The sequence below is a fragment of the Capricornis sumatraensis genome, chromosome X, assembly GCF_032405125.1.
Source record: "Capricornis sumatraensis isolate serow.1 chromosome X, serow.2, whole genome shotgun sequence".
NCBI classification, from domain to species: Eukaryota; Metazoa; Chordata; class Mammalia; order Artiodactyla; family Bovidae; genus Capricornis; species Capricornis sumatraensis.
In genome coordinates this window covers 67146363-67169748 of record NC_091092.1, presented here as the reverse complement: position 1 = coordinate 67169748, position 23386 = coordinate 67146363, and positions in this window count along the sequence as shown.

Genomic DNA, 23386 nt, shown 5'->3' with positions numbered 1-23386 from the left:
TTTCTATTGAAAGATCAGCTGTTATCCTTATGGGAATCCCCTTGTGTGTTATTTGTTGTTTTTCCCTTGCTGCTTTTAATAATTGTTCTTTATGTTTGATCTTTGTTAATTTGATTAATATGTGTCTTGAGGTGTTTCACCTTGGGTTTATCCTGTTTGGGACTCTCTGGGTTTCTTGGACTTGGGTGATTATTTCCTTCCCCATTTTAGGGAAGTTTTCAACTATTATCTCCTCAAGTATTTTCTCATGGTTTTTCTTTTTGTCTTCTTCTTCTGGGACTCCTATAATTCGAATGTTGGAGTGTTTCTTATTGTCCTGGAGGTCTCTGAGATTGTCCTCATTTCTTTTAATTCGTTTTTCTTTATTTCTCTCTGATTCATTTATTTCTACCATTCTATCTTTCACTAATCCTATCTTCAGCCTCCATTATTCTACTATTTGTTGCCTCTAGAGTGTTTCTTATCTCATTTATTGCATTATTCATTGTATTTTGACTCTTTTTTATTTCTTCTAGGTCCTTGTTAAACCTTTCTTGCATCTTCTCAATCCTTGTTGCCAGGCTATTATCTGTGATTCCATTTTGATTTCAAGATTTTGGATCATTTTCACTATCATTATTTGGAATTCTTTCTCAGGTACATTCCCTATCTCTTCCTCTTTTGTTTGGTTTGGTGGCCATTTATCCTGTTCCTTTACTTGCTGGATATTCCTCTGTCTCTTCATCCTGTTTATATTGCTGAGTTTGGGGTGGCCTTTCTGTATTCTGGCAGTTTGTGGAGTTCTCTTTATTGTGGAGTTTCCTCACTTTGTGTGGGTTTATATCAGTGGCTTGTCAAGGTTTCTTGGTTAGGGAAGCTTGTGTCAGTGTTCTGGTGGGTGGAGCTGGATTTCTTCTCTCTGGAGGGCAATGACATGTCCATTAATGAGTTATGAAATGTCAGTGGTTTTGGAGTAACTTTGAGCTGCCTGTATATTGAAGCTCAGGGCTGTGTTCCTGATTTGCTGGAGAATTTGCGTGGTATGTCTTGCTCTGGAACTTTTTGGCCCTCGGGTGATGCTTGGTTTCAATGTAGGTATGGAGGCATTTGATGAGCTTCTATCGATTAATGATGCCTGGAGTCAGGAGTTCTCTGATGTTCTCAGGATTCGGACTTAAGCCTCCTGCTTCTGGCCTTCAGTTTTATTCTTACAGTTGTCTCAAGACTTCCCCTTCTATACCACACCATTGATAAAACATCTAGGTTAAAGATGAAAAGTTTCTCCACATTGAGGTACACCCAGAGAGTTTCACAGAGTTACATGGAGAAGAGAAGAGGGATGGGGGAGTTGGAGGTGACCTGAATGAGATGAGGTAGAATCAAAAGTGGAGAGAGCTTGCTAGCCAGTAATCACTTCTTTATGAGTGCTCCACAGTCTGGACCGCTCAGAGATTTTCACAGAATTATACAGAGAGGAGGAGAGGGAGGAAGGAGACAAAAGTGGTCAGGAGTAAAAGGAGAGAGACAGATCCATCCAGTAGTCAGTTCCCTAAGAGTTCTCCACCATCTGGAACACATGGAGATTCACAGAGTTTGGTAGAGAAGAAAAGGGGGGAGGGAGGAGACAGGGGTGGTCTAGTGGAGAGAAAGGAGAGTCCAAAGAGGAGAGAGCAGTCAGGCCAGTAATCTCGCTCCCAAGTAAAAATGGGTACTGAAGATTGGGTTTGAAGGTACAAAATTGATAACAAATACCAAAAAGCAAAGATTAAAAACAAAAAAAAAGATTAAAAATCTAGAGTAGAGGTTGGATTTTCAAAAATACAATATTAAGAAATAGAAGAAGGAGAAAAAAAAACAAAAGAAAAAAGTCACAAGAATTATTAAAAAATCATAAAAAATAAAATTTAAAAATATATATATACACGAAGTTTGCTTTAAATATAGGGTCTTTTGGGGGGGGAGTAATAGTACGTTATGAAAATGAAAACTAAAGGAGAAATAGAGGACTTAAAAATTAAAAAGTGTTAAAAGAAAGAAGAAAAAGGAAAGAAGAAAAAACAAACATAAAAAAAAAAAAGAATGATCGTAAAAATGGTGAAGATATATCTAGGACTTTCTCTGTTGTTGTTGTTGTGGTCCCTGTGGGGGTCAGTTCATTTTTGGATAGTTCCTTGGTCCAGCTTATATTTCAAGATCTATATGTCCTTCCCTATGTAGTGGTACTAACGACAGGATTTTAATCTATTGCTCCTGTCCCTTCCAAAGCGGTTCCCTCTGTTTTAGCTTCTTCTATTTGCTGGTCTCTTCAGTGTCCAATTTCTGCCCTGACACCAGGAGGGTGGTGGAGAACAGTTTTTTTAGGCTCACTTATTCAGTCGCTCTGTGGGGAGGGAGGGATGCTGCAAACAAATAACACTGGTGAGTGCTCGCAGTGTCCCAGCCATGCTGGGCCTGCCCCGCTCACGGCACACACAGCTAGGTTGCTCTGCTGGGAACTGTCTGAGGCTGGCCCTGGGTTGCATGCACCACGCAGGTCTAAGCCGCTCAAGCTCAGGCACTCATGTAGTCCCCAGAGGCGCAGACTGGTTGGGCCTACGTTTTGTGCCCTTCCCAGATCCGAGTAGCTCAGGTGTTCGGCGAGCACGGTCACTGCGATTTACCGCCTCTCCCATCCCTACTGCTCAGTTTTCTGGGTATACAGCTGTTGTACTTTCTCAGGCAGATGATGACTGTCCAGAACCCCAAGAAGTCTTAGTTAGCAAAGAAGCCCATTTGCAGTTTCGTAGGTAATGTCTCTCTGGGGCTGCAAATGCCCCCTACCGGCCCTTCTGACTCTGGCTGCCTGTCACCGGAGGGGGATGGTCTGCAGCCGGCTAATTCTGTTCCATCCTTTGTTCTGTGTGCAGTCCTGGTGGTGTCTTATGTTAGAGCTTTTCACGTGGTAGCTATCCTACAGCCTGGTTTGCTAGCCCAAGTTAGCTCACTCTGGTTACACTTGGAGCATTCGGGCCTGATCCTTGTAAAGCAATGCAGCCTGCGCCTCCCTGCCCAGCCCCCACTTGCTAGTGGTGGGTGCAGGCGTCTGCACTGCTTCTCCACTGGGGGAGTTACTGTTGGGCTCGTAATCTGTGGGTTTTAATTATTTATTTATTTTTCCTCCCTGTTATGTTGCCCTCTGTGCTTCCAAGGCTCGCCACAGACTCGGCAGTGAGAGTGTTTCCTGGTGTTTGGAAACTTCTCTCTTCTTAAGACTCCCTTCCCGGGATGGGACTCCCTTCCCAGGACGGAGCTCCCTCCCTACCTCCATTGTCTCTTTTTTTGTCTTTTATATTTTTTCCTAATTGTTTTCGAAGACAATGAATTGCTTTTCTGGGTGCCTGATGTCCTCTGCCGGCATTCGGAAGTAGTTTTGTGGAATTTACTCAGCGTTGAAATGTTCTTTTAATGAATTTGTGTGGGAGAAAGTGGTCTCCCCGTCCTATTCCTCTGCCATCTTGTGACCACCCCCCCGGTTCTATTATTTTTCTATTTTATTATTTCCTGTCTGATCTTTACTGTTTTCTTCTTTCTGCTGACTTTTTTTTTTCTAATTCCTTTAGGTGGTATGTTAATCTGAGATTTTTCTTGTTTCCTGAGGTAGGCCTGTATCACTATGAATTTTCCTCTTAGCACTTTTCTTGCATCACATAGATTTTGGAAAGTTGTTTTTCCTTTTTCATTCCTCTCAAGGTATATTCTGAAATCATCTTTGATTTCATCATTAAAAACTGATATTTTTGTAGCATGTTTAGTCTCCATGTTTTTGTTTTTTCCAGTTTCCTTCCTGCGACTGATTTCTAGTTTCATATCATTGTGGTTGGAAAAACTAAACTTGATATAACATCTGTCCTCTTGACTTTGTTGAGATTTCTTTTGTTGCTAAGCATGTCATCTATCCTGATGAACATTTTATGTACACTTGAAAATAATTTATATTCTGCTATTTTGAGATGGAATATCCTGTAGATAATAAATGTCTGATCCAACTGGTCTAATGTATCATTTAAGGCTCAGTTCAGCTCAACAGCTCAGTCATGTCTGACTCTTTGCCATCCCATGGACTCCCTGTCCATCACCAACTCCAGGAGTTTACTCAAACTCATGTCCATTGAGTCAGTGATGCCATCCAACCATCTCATCCTCTGTCATCCTCTTCTCCTAACACCTTCAATCTTTCTCAGCATCAGGGACTTTTCCAGTGAGTCAGTTCTTTGCATAAGGTGGCCAAAGTATTGGAGTTTCAGCTTTAGCATCAGTCCTTTCAATGAATATTCAGGACTGATTTCCTTTAGGATGGACTGGTTGGATCTCCTTGCAGTCCAAGCGACTCACAAGAGTCTTCTCCAACACCACAGTTTAAAAGCATCAATTCTTCAGCTCTCAGCTTTCTTTATAGCCCAACTCTCACATCCATACATGACTACTGGAAAAACCGTAACTTTGACTATACAGACTTTGTTGGCAAAGTAATGTCTCTGCTTTCTAATATGCTGTCTAGGTTGGTCATAACTTTTCTTCCAAGGAGCAAGCGTCTTTCAATTTCATGGCTGCAGTGACCATCTGCAGTGATTATGGAACCCCCCAAAATAAAGTCTCTCACTATTTCCATTGTTTCCCCATCTATTTGCCATGAAGTGATGGGACCAGATGCCATGATCTTTGTTTTCTGAATGTTGAGTTTTATGCCAACTTTTTCACTCTATTTCAATTGGGCTCTTTAGTCCTTCTTCACTTTCTGCCATAAGGGTGGTGTCATCTGCATATCTGAGGTGATTAATATTTCCTCCCAGCAATCCTGATTCCAGCTGTGCTTCATCTAGCCCAGTGTTTCTCATGATGTACTCTACATATAAATTAAATAAGCAATATGACAATATACAGCCTTGATGTACTCCTTTCCCAATTTGGAACCAGTCTGTTGTTCCATGTACAGTTCTAACTGTTGCTACCTGACCTCCATACAGATTTCTCAAGAGGCAGGTCAAGTGATCTGGTATTCCTATGTCTTTCAGAATTGTCCACAGTTTATTGTGATCCAAACAGTCAAAGGCTTTGGCATAGTCAATAAAGCAGAAATAGATGTTTATTTGAAACTCTCTTGCTCTTTTGATGATCCAACGAATGTTGGCAATTTGATCTCTGGTTCCTCTGCCTTTTCTAAATCTAGCATGAACCTCTGTAAGTTCACAGGTCACATACGGCTGAACCCTGGCTTGAAGAATTTTGAACATTATTTTGCTAGTGTGTGAGATAAGTGAAATTGTGCTGTAGTTTGAACTTTCTTCAGCATTGTCTTTCTTTGGGATTGAAATGAAAACTGATCTTTTCCAGTCCTGTGGCCACTGCTGAGTTTTCCAAATTTGTTGGCATATTGAAGGCAGCACCTTCACAGCATCATCTTTCAGGATTTGAAATAGCTTCACTGGAATTCCATCACCTCCACTAGCTTTGTTCATAGTGATGCTTCCTAAGGCCCACTTGACTTCACATTCCAGGATGTCTGGTTCCAGGTGAGTGATCACACCATTGTGATTATCTGGATCATGATGATCTTTTTTGTATAGTTCTTCTGTGTATTCTTGCCACCTCTTCTTAATATCTTCTGCTTCTGTTAGGTCCATACTATTTCTGTCTTTTATTGTGCCAGTCTTTACATGAAATATTTCCATGGGATTTCTACTTTTCTTGAAGAGATTTCTAGTTTTTCCCATTATATTGTTTTCCTCTATTTCTTTGCATTGATCACTGAGGAAGGCTTTCTCATCTCTCCTTACTATTCTTTGGAACTCTGCATTCAGATGGGTATATCTTTCCTTTTCTCCTTTGCCTTTTACTTCTCTTCTTTTCACAGCTGTTTGTGAGGCCTCCTCAGACAATCATTTTGCTTTTTGCATTTCTATCCTTGGGGACGGTCTTGATCCCTGCCTCCTGTACAGTGTCATGAACCTCTGTCCATAGTTCTTCATGCACTCTGTCTATCAGATCTAATCTCTTGAATCTATTTCTGACTTCCACTGTATAATCGTAAGGGAATTGATTTAGGATATACCTGAATGATCTAGTGGTTTTCCCTATATTCTTCAATTTCAGTCTGAATTTGGCAATAAGGATATCATGATCTGAGCCACATTCAGCTCCTGATCTTGTTTTTGCTGACTATATAGGGCTTCTCTATACAGAAGAAATAGAGTAGCCATCATAGTCAACAAAAGTCTGAAATGCAGAACTTGGATGCAATCTCAAAAATGATAGAGTGATCTCTGTTCGTTTCCAGGGCAAACCATTCAATATCACAGTAATCCAAGTCTATGTCCCAATCAGTAATGCTGAATAATTTGAAGTTTAATGCTTCTATGAAGACCTACAAGACCTTCTAGAATTAACACCCATAAAAGATGTCCTTTTCTTTATAGGGGACTGGAATGCAAAATAGGAATTCAAGAAATACCTGCAGTAACTGGTAAATTTGGCCTTGCAGTATAGAATGATGCAGGGCAAAGGCTAATAAAGTTTTGCCAAAAGAACGCGCTGGTCATATAAGACTATTATTTCCTTATTTTCTGTCAGGATAATCTGTGCATTGATATAAAAGGGATGTTAAAGTTCCTTACTATTTTTGTATTATTGTCAATTTTTCCCTTTATATCTTCTAATATTTACTTTATATATTTAGGTTCTCTTATATTAGTTGCATATGTGTTAATGACTTACATTCTCTTCTTGTGTTAAACCTCTTATCATTATACCCTTCTTTCTGTAGACTTTGTTTTAAACTCTATTTTGTCTAATCAAGAGTTACTTATCCCTACTTTCTTATCACTTCCATTTTCATAAAATATCTTTTTCCATACCCTCACTTTCAGTCTGTGTGTGACTTTAGTTCTGAAGTGAGTCTCTTGGGAGGTGCATATAGGTTGATCTTTGTTTTCAATCCAATCATTCATCCTATATATTTTGATTAGAACTTTTAGTCTATTGACATTTGAAGTGATTATTGGTAGACATGTAATTTTTGTCATTTTGTTACTTGTTTTGTTTGCTTTTGTAGTTCATCTCTGTTCCTTTTGTCTCCTTTTATTTTCTTCCCTTGTGTTCCTTTCTCTTTAGTTTTTGTGTTTTTGATATGTAGTCACCATGGGGCTCGTATATATTGACGTATTAGTATATCAATGACTTACCTGGTGGCTCAGTGGTAAAGAATCCACCTGCCTATGCAGGAGACATGGATTCAATCCCTAGTTGGGAAGATCCCCTGGAGAAGGAAATGGCAACCCATTCCAGTATTCTTGCCTGGGAAATTCCATGGACAGAGGAGCCTGGTGGACTACAGTCCATGAGTCACAAAAGAGTTGGGCATGACTTAGTGACTAAACAACAACAACATAACTATATTTGCATTTTTAATTAGTAGCCATTTATGTTCAAGCACTCTAAAAGATATACATTTTTATTTCACCCTACATGTTTTTGGTGTCATATTTTACATATTCATATTTATTCCATCATTCTTTATTGATGAGCTCTTTTAGTTTTTTGCTTATTCTGTAAGTTTTTTTTTTTAATCTCCCTTTCAAATATAAATGATAATCTTGCTAGGTAGATTATTCTGGGTTGCATTTTTTTCTCTTTCAGCACTTTGAATGTATCATGCCATTCCCTTCTGTCCTCCAAAATTTCTGCAAAAAAAGCAGCTGATAACCATATGTAGATTACTTTGTATATGACTTTATTTTTCTCTAGATGCCTTCAAAATTATCTCTTAATCTGTAACTTTTGCCATTTTGGTTATGTTATGTCTTGGTATGAGTTCATTATGTTTGGGACCCTCTGTTCTTCCTGTACCTAGATTTATGTTTCCTCTTTCAGGTTTGGGAACTTTTCAGCTATAATTTCACCAAATGTATTTTTGACCCTTTTCTCTCTCTCTTCTCTTTCTGGAACCCATATAAAGCAAATGTTGGTACATTGAATGTTTTTTCAGAGGTCCTGTAAATGGTTCTCATTTGTTTATTTGTTTTTCTTATTGTTGTTCTAAATGAGTGATTTCCATTTTTCTATATTCCAGATCTCATTCATTTCTCAGTGTCACCTAGTCTGTTAATTCATTCTTGTCTGTTTTTCCTTTCAGTTAATATACTCTTCAGTTCTGACTGGTTCCTTTATTATTTTCTAACTACTTTTTAAAATTCTGTGTGTATTCTTTTCCATAATTCTGTTAGCATTATTATTACTAATAGTTGTATTTTACTTAAAAGCATAGGCTCTTGGACTCTGAATCAGAAAGTCCTTGGAAATCATCTAGTACAGAGAATGGCAAACTTTTTATTTAAAAGACTAGACCTTAAATATCTGTTGCTTACCAGGTCAAATACACAATATTCTCAACTGCTGAAAAAAGTATTCTCACTGATGAGATAATGGACGTTACATTTTACTTTTTTTATATAAAATGTGAAAAATTTCTGTTGCTCTTAGGCCATACAAAAACATGGTGGGCTAGATTTGACCCATGGGCATAGTTTGTTAGTCCTCGTCTTGCTCATGTCATCTTAAACTGGGCTAGACTTAGGATGCCTGTTGAAAATACTTAGATATTATAACTTATTTCCTTGACTCTAAATTGTAATTGGGAAATCTTAGTAGTGATGCTTTCCCAAACTAAGCCTCTAGTGAAATGTACAATGTACAATGATAGAGCTACTTTTCAAACAGACCATTGAAGAGTCAAACTCCATTGAAGAGTCAAATTCCTTTAAAAAAATAAAGGGGTTCTTTGCCGTGCTCTCTCCCTATTCCCTTTAAACTCCTTACTTAAGTCCTAAAATACTTAATACTGTGCATATCACAGATTATAATTTTTTAATGTAATTTTATTAAATATTAACAATGATGGTTTTTACTTTTTAAAAAAACTGATTTTGGAGGGGAAAAGCTATATATGCAGTATAATATAGGTCATTTTAGGTATTTTCTGCTAGATTTTTCCTTAACATAGTAGAATGGTCTTTTGGAAAGAGTAGAAGCATGATGTATATATTTCCTCAGGAGACGAGGCATCTAATAAATCATATACATGAAAAGATGTTAGTTGTCAACCTATGAAGGCAGATATTATTTGTTTAAATTTAGATAATATCTAATTGAATAAAATTTGCTGTACTTTCCCTAACCCTTTTTGTCTTGACTTTCAAAATAATGAAAACTAGTGACAGGGCAATCATAATGGAAATCCATTACAATGATTTGAGAATAGGAGTCAAAGTAGTTCTGAGTATTTACACTTATAGATTAGTATTTAGAAGGACATGAAAATTGCTTGCTATATACCTCACCTAAGATGTGGAAGTTTCAATATTTCTCATACTTTTGCTTTATAAATAAAATCACCCTTCTTTTTAATATCTGTTATGAAGATCATGGCATCTGGTCCCATCACTTCATGGAAAATAGATGGGGAGACAGTGGAAACAGTGTCAAACTTTATTTTGGGGGACTCCAAAATCACTGCAGATGGTGATTGCAGCCATGAAATTAAAAGACGCTTACTCCTTGGAAGAAAAGTTATGACCAACCTAGATAGCATATTGAAAATCAGAGGCATTACTTTTCCAACAAACGTCCATCTAGTCAAGGCTATGGTTTTTCCAGTAGTCATGTATGGATGTGAGAGTTGGACTGTGAAGAAAGCTGAGCACCGAAGAACTGATGCTTTTGAACTGTAATGTTGGAGAAGACTCTTGAGAGTCCCTTGGACTGCAAGGAGATCCAACCAGTCCATTCTGAAGGAGATCAGCCCTGGGATTTCTTTGGAAGGAATAATGCTAAAGCTGAAACTCCAGTACTTTGGCCACCTCATGCAAAATGTTGACACATTGGAAAAGACTCTGATGCTGGGAGGGATTGGGGCAGGAGGAGCTGGGAACGACAGAGGATGATGAGGTGGCTGGATGGCATCACACACTCGATGGACGTGAGTCTGAGTGAACTCTGGGAGTTGGTGATGGACAGGGAGGCCTGGCATGCTGCAGTTCATGGGGTCTCAAAGAGTCGGACACGACTGAGTGACTGAACTGAACTGAATAATTTACATTATATGCCTTTATCTTTTATTTTGAATTAGTGTTTTCTCTTAAACACTATTTCATTTGAGCCTCACAATTACTGACTGGGAAAGGAGATTACAAAAATTTTACTATAATTAATTTTATAGTATGTTAAAACTTGAGTTTTTTTTTCCTTATGTTGTATTTAAATAACATGTTACAATTTAAATCCATTATTTTTTACTCAAGTTTTGTTGAAGATGGAATATATCTCTTTACATAGATACAATTCATTTTGATCATTTTTCAGCTCTTCTTTTTCCTTTTCTTGGACTACTTTTCCACCTAAATCTCACTTATTATGTATGTTCTACTTTGAGGTTAACAATAATGTATTAACAGCAATTTTGCTGTCTTATGAATGACCTTTTCATTGTTTTGTTTTCTTCTGCTAGAATTCTTTTTTTTAATTAATTAATTTTTATTGGAGGATAGTTACTTCATGATATTATGATGATTTTTGCCATACATCACCATGAATCAGTGGCAGGAATACATGTGAACCCCCCATCCTGAACCCTCCACCTCCCTCCCCATCCTATCCCTCTGGATTGTCCCAGGGTGCCAGCTTTGGGTGCCCTGCTTCATGCATCGAACTTGCATTTTTCATCTATTTTACATATGGTAATGTATATATTTCAATGCTATTCTCTCAAGGAACAGATCCCCACTCATACTGGCTTGATCAAAATATGGGCCAAAGAACTAAACAGACATTTCTGCAAAGAAGACCTACAAATGGCTAACAAACACATGAAAAAATGCTCAAAATCACTCATTATCAGAGGAATGCAAATCAAAACCACAATGAGTTACCATCTCACACCAGTCAGAATGGCTGCTATCAAAAAATCCACAAACAATAAATGCTGGAGAGGACACTGTTGGTGGGAATGCAAACTAGTACAGCCACTCTGGAGAACAGTGTGGAGATTCCTTAAAAAACTGGAAATAGAACTGCCATATGACCCAGCAGTCCCACTGCTGGGCATACACACCAAGGAAACCAGATTTGAAAGAGACACGTGTCCCCCAATGTTCATAGCAGCACTGTTTACAATAGCCAGGACATGGAAGCAACCTGAATGTCCATCGGCAGATGAATGGATAAGAAAGTTATGGTACATATACACAATGGAATATTACTCAGCTATTGAAAAGAATGCATTTGAGTCAGTTCTAATGAGGTGGATAAAGCTGGAGCCTATTTTACAGAGTGAAATAAGTCAGAAAGAATAACACCAAAATAGTATATTAACGCATATATATGGAATTTAGAAAGATGGTAATGATGACCCTATATGTGAGACAGCAAAAGAGACACAGAGACAAAGAACAGACTTTTGGACTCTGTGGGAGAAGGTGAGGGTGGGATGATTTGAGAGAATAGCATTGAAACATGTGTATTACCATATGTGAAATAGATCAGCAGTCTAAGTTTGATGCATGAAACTGGGCGCTCAAAGCTGGTATACTGGGACAACCCAGAGGGATGAGATGGGGAGGGAGGTGAGTGGGGAATTTGGGATGGAGGACACATGTACACCTCCATCATAATCAATCATAATATGACTTATTCATGTCAATGTATGGCCAAAACCACCACAATATTGTAAAGTAATTAGCCTCCAATTAAAATAAATTAATTAATTTTTTAAAAAGGAAGCATGGTAAAAACATTAAGTCAAGGATCTTGATTACCTTAGAGAGCTCAAGGGCAGAAAGTACAGTTAATACTTAGTAGGAACTGGAATTAGGAGCTCAGGTAGAAAATATATCCATCTGTTTCTCTAGAGGCCTATGATCCTTTGTTTCTACTTCCTTAATGTATTGATATTTTATTATTTACACTCTCTACATTTTTTTCTTTTTTACTTCTCTAGGGATATGCCAGACATTACTTCTTCATACTGCCCATGATTGCCTGTCCTTATTTCAAGCAACCAGCAGGGGAAAAAAAAAAAAAAAAAAGAACTATTCTGAATTCTAACTAACTCTGCAGCAAAAAGAATCTTATTGGCTCAATTTGGGTCAAACGCCAATTACTCCAAGGCAACATAGCACCAATGAAGCATTTGGGGGATGGACATTAGTTTATGGAAATTAAAGGCTAGGAAGATATCTCACAATGTGTCTATCATATTTTCTTTTATACTTAAATGCTATTTCTGTAGTTTTATTTTGAAAAATGTTTTCATTATAACTTTCCCTTAAACACAAGTGCAGATAATGAAGTGACACTGTTCCCACAATCAAAATACCTAAATGTGCTATGCTTCACATTAAATGTAACTAAGAAATTGTAACTTTATGGTTTATTTTGCTTTGCAGCCAATAACTGCAACTAATTCACCCATTGAACGTATATTTCCCCTTCAAGATGTGCTCCTTCCAAATGAAACAGTACCTAATAGATTTGAATATTTTTCTCTAGAAAGGCTCTGCACTCACAGGTAAGTTTCACTGATAATCAAGTTTATATACATGTAATCTTAACTTGGAGTAGAATATAGAAATAGTAATTTTTCTACCATATTTTTGCATAATATTCAATTTTCAAAATAATGATGCACTGACTGGATAAGGACAAGAGAATAGCACATTGCAAGGAAGTATCATATTCAGGTAAGTACTTTCAGGTACAGTGGAAAACAATTAATATGAATGTAAATGCAAGTGAATGTAAAATCTACCTACAATGATTGTCTTCTGATTTGTTCACAAGAAGCATAATGATGTCACATGCTTTCTAAAAACTGATAGGAATAAGTACTTTATAATATTCTCCTACAGAAGACTTTTTAACAGAGAAATAATATATTTGCCAACATTTGATGAATATTTTTTAAGTATTCATATTTGTCTTTTCTTTAAGTAATGAAGGAGCAGTTGTCATGCCATATGATGAAGGAAGCACATCTAAAAAAGAAGTTTCTGATACAAAAGTTTCTGACAATTCAACAAGTTATTTTGACTATAAAAGTCTCCAAGACCTAACGATAATTGAAAGTGATGCCCCTCTGCTGACTTCTGTCTCTGAAAGCTGTCTGATTGATTCTGACTCTGACAGAGGCATTGGTATGGACTGTGACTTAGAACAGCACTCAAAAGACTCTGACTCAGTAACATGGGGAATGGACTCAGATTCAGAAAATTGTCCCATGGACGCAGACTCTCAGAAATACCTGCTGGAAGCAGAAAAATTCCACATAGCATCAAACCTAGAGCAACACCTAATTGGAGTTGAACAATGCCAGCTGGAATTTGGCTCTCTGAAATGCCATATGGACCCAGATTCAGAAAAAAGCTTGGCAGACTCTGATTCTGAAAAATATGTGATGGCTTCTGACAATGAAAGTCCCAGGATAGACTCAGACTCAAAAAAATACCCCATGGCTTCTGCATCTGTGAAACACTTGCTGAAGGCAGAAAAATGCCAAATGGCCTCAGATTCTATAAAACGCTTCATGGAGTCTGAAAAAAGATTAATGGAGACTGAACAATACAGGCTAATCTCTGAGTCTGAGAGATATGTGGTGGACTCATACATTGAAAGGGATGCAATAGACTCAGGCTCTGCATCTGGGATATATCTGATGGAGGAAGGAAAACACCAGGAGATTAGATCTGAGAGACATATAATGGACTCTGACTTTGAACCATGTGGGATGGACTCAGACTCAAAAACATATGAGCTAGCCTCAGCCTCTGTGAAATGCCTCATGAATGCTAACACATTCCAATTGAGCACTGAAACTGAGAGACACTATGTAGACTCTTGGTCTGTAAGACACACAATGGACTTGGATTCTGAAAGCCTGGATATGAGCTCTGATTCAGTGAATCCCATAATGAAGGCTGAAAATTGCCAAAGAGCCTCTGAATTGGAAAGATTCTGGATGGGCCTCAGGTATGAATATGAAAGATACCCCACTGGCTCTGAAAGACAACAGTTGAACTTTGACTGTAGTAGATGCTGGGACAGCTCTAGAAAATACCAACACAGATCTTCAAGACTTCAGGGTAGTTCTGGAAGATGTCAAGATGACCTTCAAAAGCACTGGGATAAGTTCGAAAAACATCAAATAGACTCTGATTCTGAAAAGCATAGAACAGATTTTGAAAATGAAAGATATCAAAATGAATTTGAAAGTGAAAGACATATAGACATGATGGAGATGGAACAGTCTCTACTGCAATCTGAACATGAGAGACTTCAAATGCATGAAGAAAGGGAGAAATACCTCATAAAGTCTGATGGTGAAAAAGAGCACAAGATTGTACCTGACAATAAAAGACACGACCTTGACTCAGAAGATGAAGCGCAACGGCTTGGTGCTCGCAAAAAAACTAACCGTCCTCAGGGTAAGCTTAAATGTGTCTGGCTTTTGAAACCAGCTTGTTTTCAAGTTTAATTAATAACATGATGACACTTACAAAATGGCAGTTGCTTTAACAGATTTGGGCCTGAGATTATTTCATCATAAATTCAGAGAAAAGGCATCTTAATCCTAGATTTTCAATTCACTTTGGAAAATTAGGCAAATCATCTGTCTTTAGTTATCAGTTTTATCATGATATATTAAAAGAAGGAAAATTAAAGAATTATTAATAAAATGGTTATTCTAGTGTAGGAAACAGCATGTTGAATTTAGTTACCATGAATCTAGAATGAATAAATAAAGATTATTCATAAACTTTTTAAACTATTACTGTGTAAAAGAAAGCCTAACTATATAAATATTCAATGCATCATGCTTCTTTCAAAGTTATTATTAAAGTTTCATAAATTTTAATAGTTGGCATTTACCTTGTTCGTCATATTTACTTTATCACACTTAATCATTATAATTCTCCATTTTCTAAGCCATTTTATTAAGGTATGCTTATTATGATAAAGAAACTGTTATAATCTCATAGATATTTTTCATCATATTAGTCATTTTCTATTGAGTGTGAAAGCATGTGAAGTGAAAACAAAGAATTTGTTCCCAAATATTTTTTGAGGGTATTTAAGTACTTTTATTTGAGCGAAAATATCATTGTGCTCAAATTACAAATCCAATATTAGTTGCAGAAGAAATTCTTTACTTTCTTTTACTGATTTTTGCAGCATTTGCTTTATCAGTACACTTCTTCAGCCATATTTGAGGGGTTTCCTACTGTATATTATTATAGGGCTTCCCAGGTGGCTCAAGAGGTAAAGAATCTGCCTCCATACAGGAAACACAGGAGACTTGAGTTGAATCCCTGGGTCAAGAAGATCCTGTGGAGGAGGGTATGGCAACCCACTTCACTATTCTTGCCTGAGAAATGCCATGGACAGAGAAGCCTGGCAGGCTACAGTCCATAGAGTCACAAAGAGTTGGACACGCTTGAAGTGACTGAGCATGCACACACACATTATTATTATATTTCCTCAGAAAAAAGGAAGGAAAACCAAGAGTTTATTCCACTTTAAATGACTGTTCTAAGAAAATAAATTGGTGATAATTTTATACTGATGTCCATGGTTTGGATATAAAATTAATTTGATGCTTACACTGAAATGCTAGGAAAACAGAAAGCAGTATATGATGATTGACATTAGCTCCTAGTTCCTGTATGCCAGTCCAACATTCTCAAGAGAAGATAAATAAGTTAAAGTTTCTCCTTCATGATGGAGATAGATTCTGTTAGGAAGTGAATGATACCTGATCCTTGAGGACTTTTTCTATTCAGAGTTTGTTTACTTCTCTGCAGTATAGCAATTCATTTTTAAAAATTTTTATCTTTTGTGACAATAAAAAATGACTAAAAATATTGCTTGTCATCAAAATTCCCAATAGTATAATTTTAATTTTATGTGATTGAATTTTTAGACCTCATTTATTGTGTTTTAATGGAATTTTATTTTTTAATTTATTTTTAATTGGAGGAAAATTGCTTTATAATGTTGTGATGGTTTCTGCTATACAACAACACAAATAAGCCAAATTACATTTATATCACCTTCCTCTTCAACCTCCATCCTCTCCCTCATCCCACCCTTCTAGATCACCACAGAGTGCATAGCTGGGCTCCCTGTGTTAAACAGCAAATTCTCACCAGATATCTGTTTTACACATGGTAGTGTATATACGTCTATGCTACTTTCTCTATCCATACTAGTCTTTCCTTCCCCACTGTATCCACAGGTTTATTCTCTACATATGTGTCTCCATTCCTTCTCTGCAAATAAGTTCATCAATGTCATTATTCTAGATTCCTTATATATGCATTAATAGACCATATTTGGTTTTTCTCTTTCTGACTTACTTCACTGTGTATGACAAGCTCTAGGTTCATCCACTTCACTAGAACTGACTCAAATATGTTCTTTTTTTATGGCTGAGTAATATTGCATTGAATATACATACCACAAACTCTTTATCCATTCATAGATTTATGAACATATGAGTTGCTTTCATGTCCTAGCTATGTAAATAGTGCTGCTATGAACATTGGGGTACATGGGCCTTTTTCAACTATGATTTTTTTCAGCATATATGCCCTTTTCATCATATTCATCGAGTTCTCAAGGCAACAATTCTGAAGTGGTTTGCCATTCTTCTCCAGTAGACATCCAGTTTTTCATGCCCTGACTATCAGGAACATGCCTTTCAGCTGCTCCACTGCTTCCCATACCCAGTGCACTGGTTGTTCCACTGCTGGTCTTTGGCATCGGGTCCCATTGTGTGTTTGTGCTAAGTCACTTCTGTTGTGGCTGACTCTGTACAACTCTTTGAACTTTAGCCTACCACTCTCTTCTTTCCATGGGATTCTCCAGACAAGTATACTGGAGTGGATTGCCATGCCCTCCTCCAGGGGATCTTCCCGATCCATGGATCAAACCCATGTCTCACATCTCCTTCATTGGCAGGCAGGTTCTTTACCACTAGCACCACCTGGAAAGCCCATCCAGTCCCATCATTTCATGGCAAATAAATGGGGGAAAAGTAGAAAGTGTAACATTTTATTTTCTTGGAATTCAAATTCCCTGTGGAGAGTGACTGCCGCCACAAAAATAAAAGATGCTTGTTCCTAGGAAAAGCTATGACAAACCTAGACAGTATATTAAAAAGCAGAGAAATCACCTTGCCAAAAAAAAGATCTGTATAGTCAAAGCTATGTTTTTTTCCAGTAGTCACGTATGAATATGAGAGTTGCACCATAAAGAAGGCTGAGGGCTGAAGAATTAATGCTTTCAAACTGTTGTGCTGGAGAAGACTCTTAAGACTCCCCTGGACAGCAAGAAAATCAAACCTGTCAGTCCTAAAGGAAACCAACCCTGAATATTCATTGGAAGGACTGATGCTGAGGCTGAAGCTCCAGTACTTTGCCTACCTGATGCAAAGGGCTGATTCATTGGAAAAGACCGTGATGCTGGCAACAGGAGAAGGTGGGGTCAGAGGATAAGATGGTTGGATGCCATCACTGACTCAATGGACATAAGATTGAGTAAACACAGGGAGATAGTGAAGGACAGAGGAGCTTGGCATGTTGCAGTTCATGGGTTCACAAAGAGTTGGACATGACTTAGTGACTGAACAACAACAGGCTATATACTCAGTCGTGGGATTGGTGGGTCATATGGTAATTTTAATCCTAGCTTTTTAGGGAATCTCCATACTGTTCTCCATAGTAGCTGTATCAATTTATATTCCCACCAACAGTGCAAGAGTGTTCCCTTTTCTCCACATCCTCTCCAGTATTTATTGTCTGTAGATTTTGTTTGATGATGGCCTTCTGACTAGTGTGACATAATCTCATTGCACTTTTGATTTGCATTTCTCTAATAATTAGAGGTGTTGAGCATCTTTTCATGCGTCTATTGGTCATCTGTGTGTCTTTTTTTGGGGAAATGTCTGTTTAGGTCTTTACTAATTTTTTGATTGGGCTATTTGTTTTTCTTGATATTGAGCTGTATGAGCTGCATATATATTTTTGAGAATAATCCTTTGTCAGTTTAATTGTTTGCAATTATTTTCTCCCATACTAAGGCTTGTCTTTTAATCTTGTTTATTGTTTCCTTTTCTGTGAAAAAGCTTTTAAATCTCATTTGTTTATTTTTGTTTTTATTTCCATTACTTTAGGAGGTAAGTCAAAGAGGATCTTGCTTTGATTTATGTCAGAATGTACTGCCTGTGACTTTCTCTAAGAGCTTTATAGTTTCTGGCCTTACATTTAAGTCTTTAATCTATTTTGAGTTTATTTTTGTGTATGGTGTTAGGAAGTGTTCTAGTTTCATTCTTTTATGTGTAGCTGTCTAGTTTTCCCAGCAACACTTATTGGAAAGGAGGTCTTTTATCCATTGTATATTCTCAGCTCTTTAGTCAAAGATAAGGTGCCCTCTAGTGTGGGCTTATCTCTGGGCTTTCTATCTCATTCCATTGGTCTATACTTCTGTTTTTTTTTTTGGCCAGTACCATACTGTCTTGATGACTTAGCACTGTAGTATAGTCTAAATCAAGAAAGTTGATTCCTCCAGCCCTATTTTTCTTTCTCAAGGTTGCTTTGGCTATCCATGGTCTTTTGTGTTTCCATACAAATTGTGATTTTTTTTTTGTTATAGTTTTGTTAAAAATACCATTTGTAGTTTGATAGGGATTCCACTGAATCTGTAGATTGCTTTGGATAGTATACTCATTTTCACAATATTGATTCTTCCAATCCAAGAACATAGTATATTTCTCCGTTTGTGTCATATTTAATTTCTTCCATCAGTGTCTTATAGTTGTCAGCATACAGGTCTTTTGTCCCTTCAGGTAGATTTATTCCTAGTATTTTAATTTTTGTTGCAATGGTAAATGGGATTGTTTGTTTAATTTCTCTTTCTGATTTTTCATTGTTATTGTCTAGGAATGCAAGGGAATTCTGTGTATTAATTTTATATCCTGCCACTTTACTACATTCATTGATTAGCTCTAGTGATTTTGTGGCGCAATCTTTAAGGTTTTATTCTCTAGTATCATATCATCTGCAAACAGGGCTTCCCAGATGCCTCAGTGGTAGAGAATTCACATGCCAGTGTAGGAAATGCAGGAGACATGGGTTCGATCCTTGAGTCAGGAAGATCTCCCATAGTAGGAAATTGCAACCCACTCTAGTATTACTGCCTGGAAAATTCCATGGACAGAGAAGCCTGGCAGGCTATCATCCATGAGATCACAAAGAGTGTGCGAGGACTGAGCAACTGAGCATACACTCATGCATCTGCAAACTTAAGAGTTTTACTTCTTCTTTTCCAATATGGATTCCTTTTATTTCTTTTTCTTCTCTGATTGCTGTTGCTAGGACTTCCAAAATTGCATTGAATAATAGTGATGAGAGTGGGTACCCTTGTCTTGTTGCTGATATTAGGGGAAATAATTTCAGTTTTTCACTGTTGAGAATGATGTTTTCTGTGGGTTTATCATATATGGCCTTTATTATGTTGAGGTGGGTTCCTTCTTGGAGAAGGCAATGGCAACCCACTCCAGTACTTTTACCCGGAAAATCCCATGGACAGAGGAGCCTGGTAAGCTACAGTCCATGGGGTCGCTAAAAGTCGAACATGACTGAGCGACTTCACTTTCACTTTTCACTTTCATGCATTGGAGAAGGAAATGGCAGCCCACTACCATGTATGATGCTGTTACCATTTATTTTGTTTGGGGTTTGTTTTCATGGGTCTTTTCTTTCTCTTGTGTTTCCTGTCTAGAGAAGTTCCTTTAGCATTTGTTGTAAGGCTAGATTTTTGGTTCTGAATTCTCTTAACTTTTACATATCTGTTAAAACTTTTGATTTTTCCATCAAGTGTGAATGGGATCCTTGCTGTATAGAGTAATCTTGGTGTATTTTTTTTTTAAGTATATCCTGCCACTCCCTTCTGGCCTACAGAATCTCTGTTGAAAAGTCAGCTGTTAGTCTTATCGGGATCCCCTTATATGTTATTTGTTGCTTTTCCCTTGCTAATTTTAATATTTGTTCTTTGTGTTTAATCTTTATTAGTTTGATTAATATGCATCTTGGCATGTTTCTCTTTGGGTTTATTCTCTATGGGAGTCTCTTGCCCCTAAACATTTTTAAAAAAGCTTCCCTCTGAAATTATAAAAAGGAATTCCATGTCTAAATTAACTCAAGTGAAGTTTTAAGAACACTGTGATTTAAATAGTATATACTTAATGTAAGTTCAGTATTTCTAATTTTATTTTTTAGATTAATGTTTATTGCAGTATATTTGATTTAAAATGTTGTTTCAGTTTCTACTGTACAGTCAAGTGAATCAGTGATACATACACATATAGCCAGTCTTTTTTATATTCTGTTCCCATGTAGGTCATTGTAAAGAATTTAGTAGAGTGCTCTGTGCAATACAGTAGATTCTTCCAGTTCCAGTTCAGTCCCTCAGTTGTGTCTGACTCTTTGAGACCCCATGAATTGCAGAACGCCAGGCCTCTCTGTCCATCACCAACTCCCGGAGTCTACCCAAACCTATGTCCATTGTGTCAGTGATGCCATCCAACCATCTCAGTCTCTGTCATGCCCTTTTCCTCCTGCCCACAATCTTTCCCAGCATCAGGGTCTTTTCCAATAAGTCAGCTCTCTGCTTTAGGTGGCCAAAGTATTGGAGTTTCAGCTTCAACATCAGTCCCTCCAATGAACACCCAGGACTGATCTCCTTTAGGATGGACTGGCTGGTTCTCCTTGCAGTCCAAGGGACTCTGAAGAGTCTTCTCCAACACCACAGTTCAAAAGCATCAATTTTTCTGTGCTCAGCTTTCTTTATAGTCCAACTCTCACATCCATACATGACTACCAGAAAAACCATAACTTTGACTAGATGAACCTTTGTTGGCAAAGTAACGTCTCTGCTTTTTAATATGCTGTCTAGGTTGGTCATAACTTTCCTTCCAAAAAGAAATTGAGTCAAAATGTTAGTTGCTCAGTCGTGTCTGATTCTTTGTGATCCCATGGACTATGGCCCAACAGGCTCCCCTGTCCATGGATTTCTCCAGGCAAGAATACTGGATTGAGTAGCCATTCCCTTCTCCAGGATATCTTACTGACCCAGGGATCAAATCTGGCTCTCCTGCATTTGCAGGCAGTTTCTTTACCATCTGAGCCACCTGGGAAGCCACAAGACGATCTTAGTATTATCTGTTTTATATATTATACATACTTGTCACTCACAGTCTCCCATTTATCTGTGCAATGTTTTCCCTCTTGGTAACCATAGGTTTGTTAACTACATTTGTGACTTTATTTCTGTTTTGTAAACAGGTTCATTTTTACACTTACTTTAGATTCTAGATGTAAACAATGACATACTATATTTGTCTTCCTCTTTCTGACTTCATTCAGTTCAGTTCAGTTCAGTTCAGTTCAGTTCAGTCACTCAGTTGTGTCTGACTCTTTGAGACCCCATGAATCGCAGCACGCCAGGCCTCCCTGTCCATCACCATCTCCTGGAGTTCACTCAGACTCACGTTCATCAAGTCCGTGATGCCATCCAGCCACGTCATCCTCTGTCGTCCCCTTCTCCTCCTGCCCCCAATCCCTCCCAGCATCAGAGTCTTTTCCAATGAGTCAACTCTTCGCATGAGGTGGCCAAAGTACTGGAGCTTCAGCTTTATCACCATTCCTTCCAAAGAAATCCCAGGGCTAATCTCCTTTAGAATGGACTGGTTGGATCTCCTTGCAGTCCAAGGGACTCTCAAGAGTCTTCTCCAACACCACAGTTCAAAAGCATCAATTTTTCGGCACTCAGCTTTCCTCACAGTCCGACTCTCACATCCATAAGTGGCCACAGGAAAAACCATAGCCTTGACTAGATGGACCTTAGTCAGCAAAGTAATGTCTCTGTTTTTGAATATGCTATCTAGGTTTGTCATAACTTTTCTTCCAAGAAGTAAGTGTCTTTTAATTTCACGGCTGCAATCACCATCTGCAGTGATTTTGGAGCCCCCAAAAATAAAGTCTGACACTGTTTCCACTGTTTCCCCATCTATCTCCCATGAAGTGATGGGACTGGATGCCATGATCTTCGTTTCCTGATAGCTGAGCTTTAAGCCAACGTTTTCACTTTCCTCTTTCACTTTCATCAAGAGGCTTTTTAGCTCCTCTTCTCTTTCTGCCATAAGGGTGGTGTCATCTGCATATCTGAGGTTATTGATATTTCTCCCGGCAATCTTGATTCCAGCTTGTGTTTCTTCCAGCCCAGCATTTCTCATGATGTACACTGCATATTAGTTAAATAAGCAGGATGACTATATACAGCCTTGACGTACTCCTTTTCCTATTTGGAACCAGTCTGTTGTTCCATGTCCAGTTCTGTTGCTTCCTGACCTGTATACAGATTTCTCAAGAGGCAGGTTGGGTGGTCTGATATTCCCATCTCTTTCAGAATTGTCCACAGTTTATTGTGATCCACACAGTCAAAGGCTTTGGCTTAGTCAATAAAGCAGAAATAGATGTGTTTCTGGAACTCTCTGGCTTTTTTCATGATCCACCAGATGTTGGCAATTTGATCTCTGGTTCCTCTGCTTTATCTAAAACCAGCTTGAACATCAGGGAGTTCACGGTTCACGTATTGCTGAAGCCAGGCTTGGAGAATTTTGAGCATTACTTTACTAGTGTGTGAGATGAGTGCAATTGTGCGGTAGTTTGAGCATTCTTTGGCATTGCATTTCTTTGGGATTGGAATGAAAACTGACTTTTTCCAGTCCTGTGGCCACTGCTGAGTTTTCCAAATTTGCTGGCATATTGAGTGCAGCCAGTATGACAATTTCTAGGCTCATCCATGTCACCACAATTGGCATTATTTCATTCTTTTTTTAAAATATGAATATATTTATTTTAATTAGTGGCTAATTAATTTACAGTACTGAATTTGTTTTGCTGTACATTGACATAAATCTGCTACAGGTGTACATGTGTTCCCCATCCTGAACACCCCCTCCCAACTCCCTCTCCGTACCATCCCTCTGGGTCATCCCAGTGCACCAGCCCCAAGCATCCTGTATCCTGAATCAAACCTGGACTGGAGATTCATTTCTTACATGATATTATACATGTTTCATTGCCATTCTCCCAAAACATCCCACCCTCTCCCTCTCCCACAGAGTCCAAAAGACTGTTCTATACATGTGTGTCTCTTTTGCTGTCTCAAATACAGGGTTATCATTACCATTATTCTAAATTCCATATATATGTGTTAGTATACTGTATTCATGTTTTTCTTTCTGGCTTACTTCACTCTGTAT